General features: G+C 41.8%; 1 non-coding gene across 1 annotated transcript; it reads left to right on the top strand.

Moving 5' to 3' along the window:
- The first annotated feature begins 6,592 nt into the window (after positions 1–6,592).
- On the top strand, positions 6,593–6,664 carry trnad-guc (transfer RNA aspartic acid (anticodon GUC)). Its single transcript has one exon. It is a non-coding gene; the product is annotated as a tRNA-Asp (tRNA).
- Positions 6,665–10,349: the final 3,685 nt, after the last annotated feature.

Raw genomic sequence — 10,349 nt, 5'->3', positions numbered from 1 at the left:
CATATTTATGGTGTGTAAATGTTCATCCAGTGACTACAACAGACACCAACAAAGACTTGAGTTTGAAGCTGCACTCTTTAGACCAGTAGAGCTTTACTCTGTGACAGACAGGAGTTGAATTGGGATTGAACAGGTTTGGGGTGGGAGAGAGTGGGAGAGGACTGGGAGTTGTAGTTCACCACAGAGCAATAATCCATCAGCCTCAACAGATATGTTCTGTATGAATATGGTCTGTTGGAGACTTTTACAAAACATTTCTGCTCCTTCTTGTTCAACTACAGAGAGTCTTAAAGAAAGGTTTGTTATTTAGTTGTTTTCTTGATAATTTGAGCTGTGACTTAATAACAAAGACCAAAGTTAATCAGATTCAGTCCTGGACCTCCATGGACTCTGTCTCTACAGGGTTTAAAGATGGAATAATTCATCAGTGAACTAGTTCAGGTGGTCTGATCCATCTTCAACCACAGTCACAGTTAATACCCTGAATTTTCACTTCCTAAGTTGATGTGTTGAAGGGCTGTATCAGTTTGGTCTTCATGTGATGATCAGGATCTCTGTGTTGTCAGAATCTAAAGTCAAACTTAGTAAGTTACACCAGTGAAGTTAGTTTAGTGAAGTCAGCAGGTCTGAATCTTTCTGTGTAGCTCTGGAAAGAGACGTGGCAGCAGATGATACAGCAGCAGCTAAAGTTGAACTCTGCTGACTGATGATCTGATGCTTTGATCCATCAGTTTATACTGAGAGTGAACTTTACACAGGATGTTATTGTGTTCCAGCTGCTGGAGGAGAACATCGTCTGTTTTGTGAAGAACGAGCTGAAGAAAATCAAAAGGAGTCTGAGTCCAGATTACCCACAATTCATGAAGAATGAGGATGATGAGGTGGATGAAGAGCAGAGGAGGAGCAGAGAGGCATTTCTGAAGCTCACAGTGAACTTCCTGAGGAGGATGAAGCAGGAGGAGCTGGCTGACTGTCTGCAGAGCAGTAAGAGGATTTAACTTGATGGATCAATTAGACATTTACATCCCAGGAGATGAAGAGAAATATGGAATATTCTTATTCGTTAGGAGAAGTAAACACAACCCTTGTAGTTTGAATTTTTTAAATCCCTTTTGTTGTTTTTGTTCATTCAGAAACTCATAGTCTTGTTTGTCACCGTAAGCTCAAATCTGGCCTGAAGAAGAAGTTCCAGTGTGTGTTTGAGGGGATCTCTAAAGCAGGAAACCCAACCCTTCTGAATCAGATCTACACAGAGCTCTACATCACAGAGGGAGGGACTGGAGAGGTCAATGAGGAACATGAGGTCAGACAGATTGAAACAGCATCCAGGAAACAGGACAGAGCAGAAACAAGCATCAGACAAGAAGACATCTTTAAACCCCCACCTGGAAGAGACCAACCAATCAGAACAGTGATGACAAAGGGAGTGGCTGGCATTGGGAAAACCGTCTTAACACAGAAGTTCACTCTGGACTGGGCTGAAGACAAAGCCAACCAGGACATAGAGTTCACATTCCCCTTCACCTTCAGAGAGTTGAATGTGCTGAAAGAGAAGAAGTTCAGCTTGGTGGAACTTGTTCATCTCTTCTTCACTGAAACCAAAGAAGCAGGAATGTGCAGCTTTGATCACTTCCAGGTTGTGTTCATCTTTGACGGTCTGGATGAGTGTCGACTTCCTCTGGACTTCCACAACACTGAGGTCCTGACTGATCCTACAGAGTCCACCTCAGTGGACGTGCTGCTGACAAACCTCATCAGGGGGAAACTGCTTCCCTCTGCTCGCCTCTGGATAACCACACGACCTGCAGCAGCCAATCAGATCCCTCCTCAGTGTGTTGACATGGTGACAGAGGTCAGAGGGTTCAATGACCCCCAGAAGGAGGAGTACTTCAGTAAGAGGTTCAGACATGAGGAGCAGGCCAGCAGGATCATCTCCCACATCAAGACCTCACGAAGCCTCCACATCATGTGCCACATCCCAGTCTTCTGCTGGATCACTGCTACAGTTCTGGAGGAGGTGTTGAAGACCAGAGAGGGAGGAGAGCTGCCCAAGACCCTGACTGAGATGTACATCCACTTCCTGGTGGTTCAGTCCAAAGTGAAGAAGGTCAAGTACAATGGAGGAGCTGAGTCAGATCCACACTGGAGTCCAGAGACCAGGAAGATGATTGAGTCTCTGGGAAAAGTGGCTTTTGAGCAGCTGCAGAAAGGAAACCTGATCTTCTATGAATCAGACCTGACAGAGTGTGGCATCGATATCAGAGCAGCATCAGTTTACTCAGGAGTGTTCACACAGATCTTCAAAGAGGAGACAGGGCTGTACCAGGACAAGGTCTTCTGCTTCGTCCATCTGAGTGTTCAGGAGTTTCTGGCTGCTCTTCATGTCCATCTGACCTTCATCAACTCTGGAGTCAATCTGATGTCAGAAAAACAAACAACCTTCCTTTGGTCAAACCTTTTTAAAAAAAACCCTGAACCTTTAATTTTTTACCAGAGTGCTGTGGATAAGGCCTTACAGAGTCCAAATGGACACCTGGACTTGTTCCTCCGGTTCCTTCTGGGTCTTTCACTGCAGACCAACCAAACTCTCCTACGAGGCCTGGTGACACAGACAGGAAGTAGCTCAGAGACCAATCAGGAAACAGTCCAGTACATCAAGACAAAGATCAGTGAGAATCTGTCTCCAGAGAAAAGTATCAACTTGTTTCACTGTCTGAATGAACTGAATGATGGTTCTCTGGTGGAGGAGATCCAACAGTCCCTGAGATCAGGATGTCTCTCCACAGATAAACTGTCTCCTGCTCAATGGTCAGCTCTGGTCTTCATCTTACTGTCATCAGAAAAAGATCTGGACGTGTTTGACCTGAAGAAATACTCTGCTTCAGAGGAGGCTCTTCTGAGGCTGCTGCCAGTGGTCAAAGCCTCCAACAAAGCTCTGTATGTGCACATAAATCCAACAAGATCGACTAAATACTTTTATTTGCTCAAACCAAGAACACATTTTTGTAATAATTTTCTCTTGTTTTACTGATTCTTCTTCAGACTGAGTGGCTGTAACCTCTCAGACAGAAGCTGTGAAGCTCTGTCCTCAGTCCTCAGCTCCCAGTCCTCTAGTCTGAGAGATCTGGACCTGAGTAACAACAACCTGCAGGATTCAGGAGTGAAGCTGCTGTCTGCTGGACTGAAGAGTCCACACTGTGAGCTGGCAACTCTCAGGTCAGAATTCAAGTTTTTGTTAAGACGTTTTCTATATTTGTAATAATTTCTCATTAAATTAGATAAAATGAACTGAAGAGGTTTGCTTATTTGAGAGATCGTCAAGATAAAAAGCTTCACGTTCCATAATGAATCATTGATTTGCGGAAGTGGACAGAACCTTTCTGCTGCTTTTGCCATCTATGACAGTTGTGATGATGGAGTTCTCATTCAGGAAAATATTTCACGGACCTCCACTCCACTGACTGTGTTTTTGCTCATGATGTTTCTTTGTTCTACTGATTCTCTAAAAAGTGCCAGCTTGTTTAATTCATGCAACTCATAAGTGCTTGTTGTTCCTGCTGCAGTGTCTAAAGACCTGACCAAATATTTTTGATCACTGCGGTTAATTTCCCCCTTAATGCAAAAGGAAAGTGTTGTTCTTTTGGACATAAGGGTCCAGTGAAGTGGAGCGGATGACATGATGGTGTTCTACTAGTTTAGGAAGTGAAGCGTATTTGCAAATTTTTTATTGAGTACTTCCTTCAGTAGTACTTCCTATCTGTTATCCCGATAAAATGTTGGTCAGGTGATGTTGAAATCTCTTAAGAACCTTGAATACTCAGACCTGATGTTTGGTGAATAATCTCAGACCACAGTCAAAGTCACACAGATTCAACCTTCTTGATGTGTGTGTTCAGTCTGTCAGGATGTCTGCTCTCAGAGGAAGGCTGTTCTTCTCTGGCCTCAGCTCTCAGCTCCAACCCCTCCCATCTGAGAGAACTGGACCTGAGCTACAATCATCCAGGAGACTCAGGAGTGAAGCTTCTGTCTGCTGGACTGGAGGATCCAGACTGGAGACTGGACACTCTCAGGTCTGGACAGCTCTGAGGAACTCTGCTTCATGTTTGATGGTGGATCAAGTTGATCCTGACTCTGTTTCTTCCTCCAGGGTGGACCATGGTGGACCACAGACACTGAGACCTGGTCCGAGGAAGTGTGAGTGTGTTTTCATTTTGATTCATGAAAACTCAGCTGCTCATGTTACACTAGATTTTTACATTTCTGACTGAAGTCCAAAGATGAGTTTCATTCAGGATCAACACTTCATGTGTTTATTGATGTGGATCTCCATCAGCCGTCATCTTTGACTCCACAGCAGAAAAACAGCAGAACATTGCTGACATCTTGACTCTCATGTTCAGTAACTGTTGATGTTCTAACTGGATTGTTGGCTTTTCATTTAAATGTAGTCAAACATTATTCACAGCTGATGAAATGTAAGTTTGAATGATTCACTTTCAGTAAAGTTGTTGATAAATGAACAGATGATAAACTGCAGCTGTTGTTTCTTGTTCTCTCCATCAGATGTCTGTGAACTGGAACTGGACACAAACACAATCCAGAGAAACCTCAAACTGTCTGACAACAACAGGAAGGTGACACGTGTAGCAGAGTATCAGTCATATCCTGCTCATCCAGACAGATTTAATAACTGTCCTCAGCTGCTGTGTAGAAATGGTCTGACTGGTCGCTGTTACTGGGAGGTTGAGTGGAGAGGAGTGGTTTATATCTCAGTGAGCTACAGAGGAATCAGAAGGAAAGGATACAGTGATGACTGTTTGTTCGAATATAACGATCATTCCTGGACTCTGATGTGCTCTAATGGTGGTTACTCTGTCTGTCACAACAACAGAAAAACATCCCTCTCCTCCTCCTCTGTCTCTAACAGAGTAGCAGTGTATGTGGACTGTCCTGCTGGCTCTCTGTCCTTCTACAGAGTCTCCTCTGACTCACTGATCCACCTCCACACGTTCAACACCACGTTCACTGAACCTCTCTATCCTGGGTTCTTCGTCGGGTCTCGTTCTTCAGTGTCTCTGAGGAAGTTGTATTGAAGGAGGCTTGAAACTAGAAACTGTTATACTTCACTGTTGGTAAAAAGGGAAGAAAATGTGATGGCTGGACTGACGATGAGATCTGAACTTCTCTCAGCATTAATACTGAATATCTTCAGATGAATTGTTGTCTGTGGCCTTTACTTTCTTCTTCCTGCCTCCTGTTGGACTGTCAGTTTATTTCAGTTCCATTGATCTGTTCATTAGCATGATGTCCCCGGGACTTCAGGCTGCAGTCTGAATGAGACAAACATGGATCATAGGAACCGTTCAGTTCCTCCAAGAGAATCAAGAGTTCATCATCACAGCAAATCAGCTGCTCTTCAAGCCCGTCTGGTTTTTAAAGGGAGCCTGAGATGGCACTTCCCACCCAGAACACTCCAGGATTCATTCAGAGCCTTAATCCAACCCTTTTGAACCAGGCTGCTCCCACAGTGACTGAAACAGGAAAAGTCATTTCCACCTCCTGCTTTGGAGCGTTATAACAGCTCTGCAGCAAGCTGAGCTCTCTGATCTGTACAGGTGAGCCATGAAGGCCAGCACGTACTTTGGCCTGTGAGCTGTGAAGCATCGGACACAAAGACACACAAATACAACACATGATGCCCTGAGAGACGATACCTGAGCAGGAGAACTAGTCACTGCATGTACAGCTGCTTCTTATCTGGAGTTTTTTTCTGTCATCTATAATAAAGTAGAAAAGAGACACAGCTCCACAGTAACAGAGGAGTGCTGCTGTAACGCTGAGTGCTGGATTCATGTTCAGTTTATGGTTTTAGAATCAGTGATGCATTCATGTAGAAACATCAGTTTAATGTTGCAGCTGATTTCATCAGGTTATATTCTGCTGACCAGACTGAATCAATAAAGTTTTGTTTCAACACGTCATCGTTTAAATGTTGGTTGTATTTTGCATTTGTCAGCTGAATCCACAGAGTGACTGAAATGATGAAGTAAATCCAGGAAAGGAAAAACATTTGGCTCTGAATCTCAATGTAGATTTGAACAAAGAGCTCCAGCTGAAGAAAACAATGCTGTCTGTTTCCAGATGATGAAGAACTCAGTTCTCAGTTGATGCTCAGTTATCTCCATCTAGTGGACAGATGGTAGAAGTTGATTCCTGAAAAGAGGAAGTGACTTTTCCTCAGCTCAAACTGTTGAAGGAGAACGAGCAGCTTCTTCCTCACTGACTCACTCAACCTCTGTCTCCTGGGTTTGGATTTAGGTCTGGGTCTGGGTCTGGGTCTAAGACCAGGTGGGCCTGCTCAGAGTCTCTGTGTTGGATGTGAGCTGCTGAAATCTCTGAACACCATGACACAGATAATATCAGTCTGATGTGTCATCTGTAATCCAGATGTTGTCAGCAACAAACAGATGTTCCTGACAGAAGCTGTGCTGATGATGATTCTGGATAGAAACTGGGAGGAAATAACTTTATTCTCTCTTTGTTTTTCCACGGAGGAAGTGAAGTTACACCACGTGATATCGTTCTTTCCAGCTCCTCGTTAGTATAGTGGACAGTATCTCCGCCTGTCACACGGAAGACCGGGGTTCGATTCCCCGACGGGGAGAGCACGTGTGTTTTCTTTAATAGCTCAGTGACAGAAGTTAACTCTCTCTGGTCAGCGGCGTCCTGCTCGCAGACAGCAGTTTTATTTTGAAAACCAACCGGATTCTCTTTGCTTTAGAAAGTCCAACTTCCTGCCTGTCTCATGTGAAGACAGAACAGCAGATCTGAGTTAGTTAGATCAACTCGGAAACTACGGTGGCTGGTAAGTGCGAAACACTTTTACAAAGCGTGAAACAAATGTACATGTTGGGAAACATTTTTATCTTTTATTAAACAAAATTACACAATAAAAACACTCTTACCACAGACAAAATAAATTTATATTTTAAAAGACAAATTTAAAAGTGGCAGAACACTTTTACAAATCCCGAAACAAATTTCCAAACGACAGAATCTTCCGGAAGGGGAATGTACCAAATTCCGGAAGTGATCCAGAAGAAGATTGACTGTGAGCTCAAAAAGTTTGTATCGGTTTGTGTGGCGGGAAAACTTTGCAGAGTGAAAGTTTGTGGCAGCATGGAGTAAATGATGTTTTGGTCGTTTTGTGGAAACAACTTGAGCCAATTTACGCGGTTGTGTTTTCCGTGCGGACGATCTGTAGAATGTTTAACGTTGATGAACGGACCAGACGGAAGGAGCACGCGCACAGGAGACATCTAATAAACAGCCGGAAAATGCTAAACAAGCTAAGTGTAGCATCGCGCTAACTAGCTGAAGCCGCTGTCAGACATGCAGGGAATTAAAGTGCACCGTTTCATGGAGGACAGAAAGTCAAAGTCAAAAGAACTGGTGGCCGAAAGGAAACAGGTCCAGGTACGTGTGTGGATATATCTGTAAAATATGGAAGTCAATATGTGTGTGTGTGAAATGAATGATATCTTTTTGTTATTTTAGCAGATAAACATGGATTGATGGCGCCACATGGAGCTGATTTAAAAGCTCAGAGAGGGAAAACACTCCCATTATATACAGATCCGGAGGTAGCAGCACCTGATCTACTGAAGCAAGCTGTCCAAGAAATGAGAACATTTAACAAGAAGATGGATGAAGGAGCAGACCTTCTTTTGTATCCAGACTGTTCAGAGGTGCTCCATGTGCCTGGGTCAGAAAGCCCATTCAAACTGGCAGAATATAAAAAGGAAATAGGAAAGGCACTTTTTTCATTTGCCTAGAAACACACTTTAGAGGAGGTTTGTGGATCTCTTCATTCAATGTTTTTACCCCTTCAACCCTTTACTCTGATGTAGCATAATTATTAATGTGTTGAATTGTTTGTTTTTTACTACAGAGGTTGATACATCAGACTCTGATTCTGAAATTGTCATCACAGCTGAATTCAATGCAGCTGACACTGTGGTACGTTCATTTTTACATTTTGTACTTTCAGTTTTTTTTATTTATTTATTGATAGGATTTTCATTTGTTTTCAAGCATAAAGTCTAAGAACCAAGTCTTGATTATTTGGCATTTACTATTCCAATCAGACACCCTGATAACCTTTCACCATTGATATATACTGTATGTGGTGAGGGAACAATAATGGAAGCTGTTTAAAGTTGCTGACAATTGTGTGCTTTTCTTCTCAGGTTTTTGAACCAAAAAAAACACAGTTCTCTAAAACGCAAACCTGAAGATAAAGGGTAGGTATTAGTTTTTACAAAAGAAGTCATTTGTCTTTAAGTTGTTGATGTGATTGTGATGAACATGTGGGAGAAAATACCATACGTGTGATATAATTTATAACACAATCATCTTATTTATAAATCTTATGGTTCCTCTCTACCTCTAAATGTTACTCAGAGCTCTGTTATACTCTGTATCATAAAGTTCATCAGTTTATCAATTTTATCATGTTTCAGAGATTCATCCACAGCTCAGCCTGGACAGGTATTAAGGCAGATTATGGCAGCCTGATGTTCTTTGCTTTCAGTGTGTTGTTTCAGACATTTTCATTTGTTTTTCAGACAGTAATATCTGACACTGAGGATCTGGATCCACCTGAAACAAATCCAGTCAGGAGTACTTGCTACAGGTGAGTAAAAAAACAACTGACTCACTTAATTTTAATTTTACTTTATTGATTACATGGGAAAGATATTTCGGTTTGTAAGATTTTTTTGAAATGATGAGACGACATCATCATGAGACTCGGCACAATGTTACAGACAGCAGGCTGTCTGAGACGTGTTGCTCCTGTTGAAGAAAAGAAAGAAATCGTGTCAGAATCCCCCTGATGGTACATTATTGACTGCAACCCATCTGTAATTGACAGGTAAGATCATATTTGTAATGATGTGATTTTTATTTTTTTGTATTTAAGATATTTTAGTTTGAAATGCCTCATCATCCCCCTTTGTGGTTTATTAAGAATGTATATTCTTTAGCTCTGAGTCAGTGTCGCAGAATGTGTGCCTTAGTTTAGTATAATTGCTGTGTGATGTCTGTCTCCCCTTCCTCTGTCTTATGCCAATCAAAAGGTGCTCATGTCATTCCAGTCTTGTGTTTGTGTGCGTAATTCTTGCAGTCTGTATAGTAACAATTACCCTGCCAAGTGCAAAGCAAGACACAGAGTTCTTCTTTAAATCAGTAATGTTCAACACAACCATTTTTACTCATTTCTATATGTTTGGGTGGATAGTCATTTTAGAAAACATTGAAGTTTCTTTAGGTCATTTAAATGTGAAACAATGTTTGTGGTGACTTTTTAGATTCAAAGATGGTCTTTCAGCTCTTCAGTTTCTGACTGCACTGCAGCAACAGCCTACTTTGCTGGCCCCTGTCCTGTGCCACTCTGAAAAGCCACTCACTGGTCTGGAACTTGAGACTCTTCAAACCTGACCTCAGTCCATCAGGAAGTAACAGGAGACTTAAAGAAAGTCAAACTTTGGGCTACTGGGCGGACTGTGTCTTTGATTGTGAAGGTTTGTAAATAACCTTTTTTTTTTTTTTATTGATTGAGAAAATACATTGCCAAGATGTAACTGAAGGTATTTCTTTGCAGAAGGTCAGGCTGCTGTGTCTCTGGAGGATGTTTTGATGTTTGCAGCTGGGCTGACTTCACCTCCCCCGTCCGGATTGGAACCATCGCCAAGAATAGAGTTCCTGGATGACTCTCCATTCCCAGTTCCCAATACATGTTCAAACACATTGAAATTAGCACTCCTAGATTCACACACTGTGACTTGTAACTGTAACTTGTAATTGGTAACTAGATCACCCCTCGAGACCAGACTCCGAAAAGGTGTTTTTTTTGTTGTTTTTTTTTTCTCTCCACACAGTTAAGATTTTCACTGTTAAGTTTCAGACAAAACAAATTATTTCAAGAAGTTTTGTTTTCCATACTTACAAAAACATAGGACTCATTACTTTGCTATAGTTTTTATCAATTGATTTCAAACTCAGCAAAAATGAAGCTGTGACACTTGGTGTTCAGACAGACTGCAGTGTTCCACCACTCCAAAACAGATTTCATAGCTTGTCATTCACTTTTCCTTGTGATGTTTCCAAATGATTCTGGTACCTGTTCATCTGAAGAAATGAAACAATGGGAATGCAAATGTTATGTTTACAAACAATAAAAAAATTACAAATATTTCCTTCTGATTGCATCTGTGATAGATTGGTTATGAGTTTTTTCCAAACTATTTTAAAACAGAAAAATTGCATGTTTTTCAGTCATGGCAATA

The sequence above is a fragment of the Echeneis naucrates genome, chromosome 2 (assembly GCF_900963305.1).
Source record: "Echeneis naucrates chromosome 2, fEcheNa1.1, whole genome shotgun sequence".
NCBI classification, from domain to species: domain Eukaryota; kingdom Metazoa; phylum Chordata; class Actinopteri; order Carangiformes; family Echeneidae; genus Echeneis; species Echeneis naucrates.
Note: the sequence above shows the minus strand (reverse complement) of the source record. Positions and strands in the feature narration are given on the sequence as shown.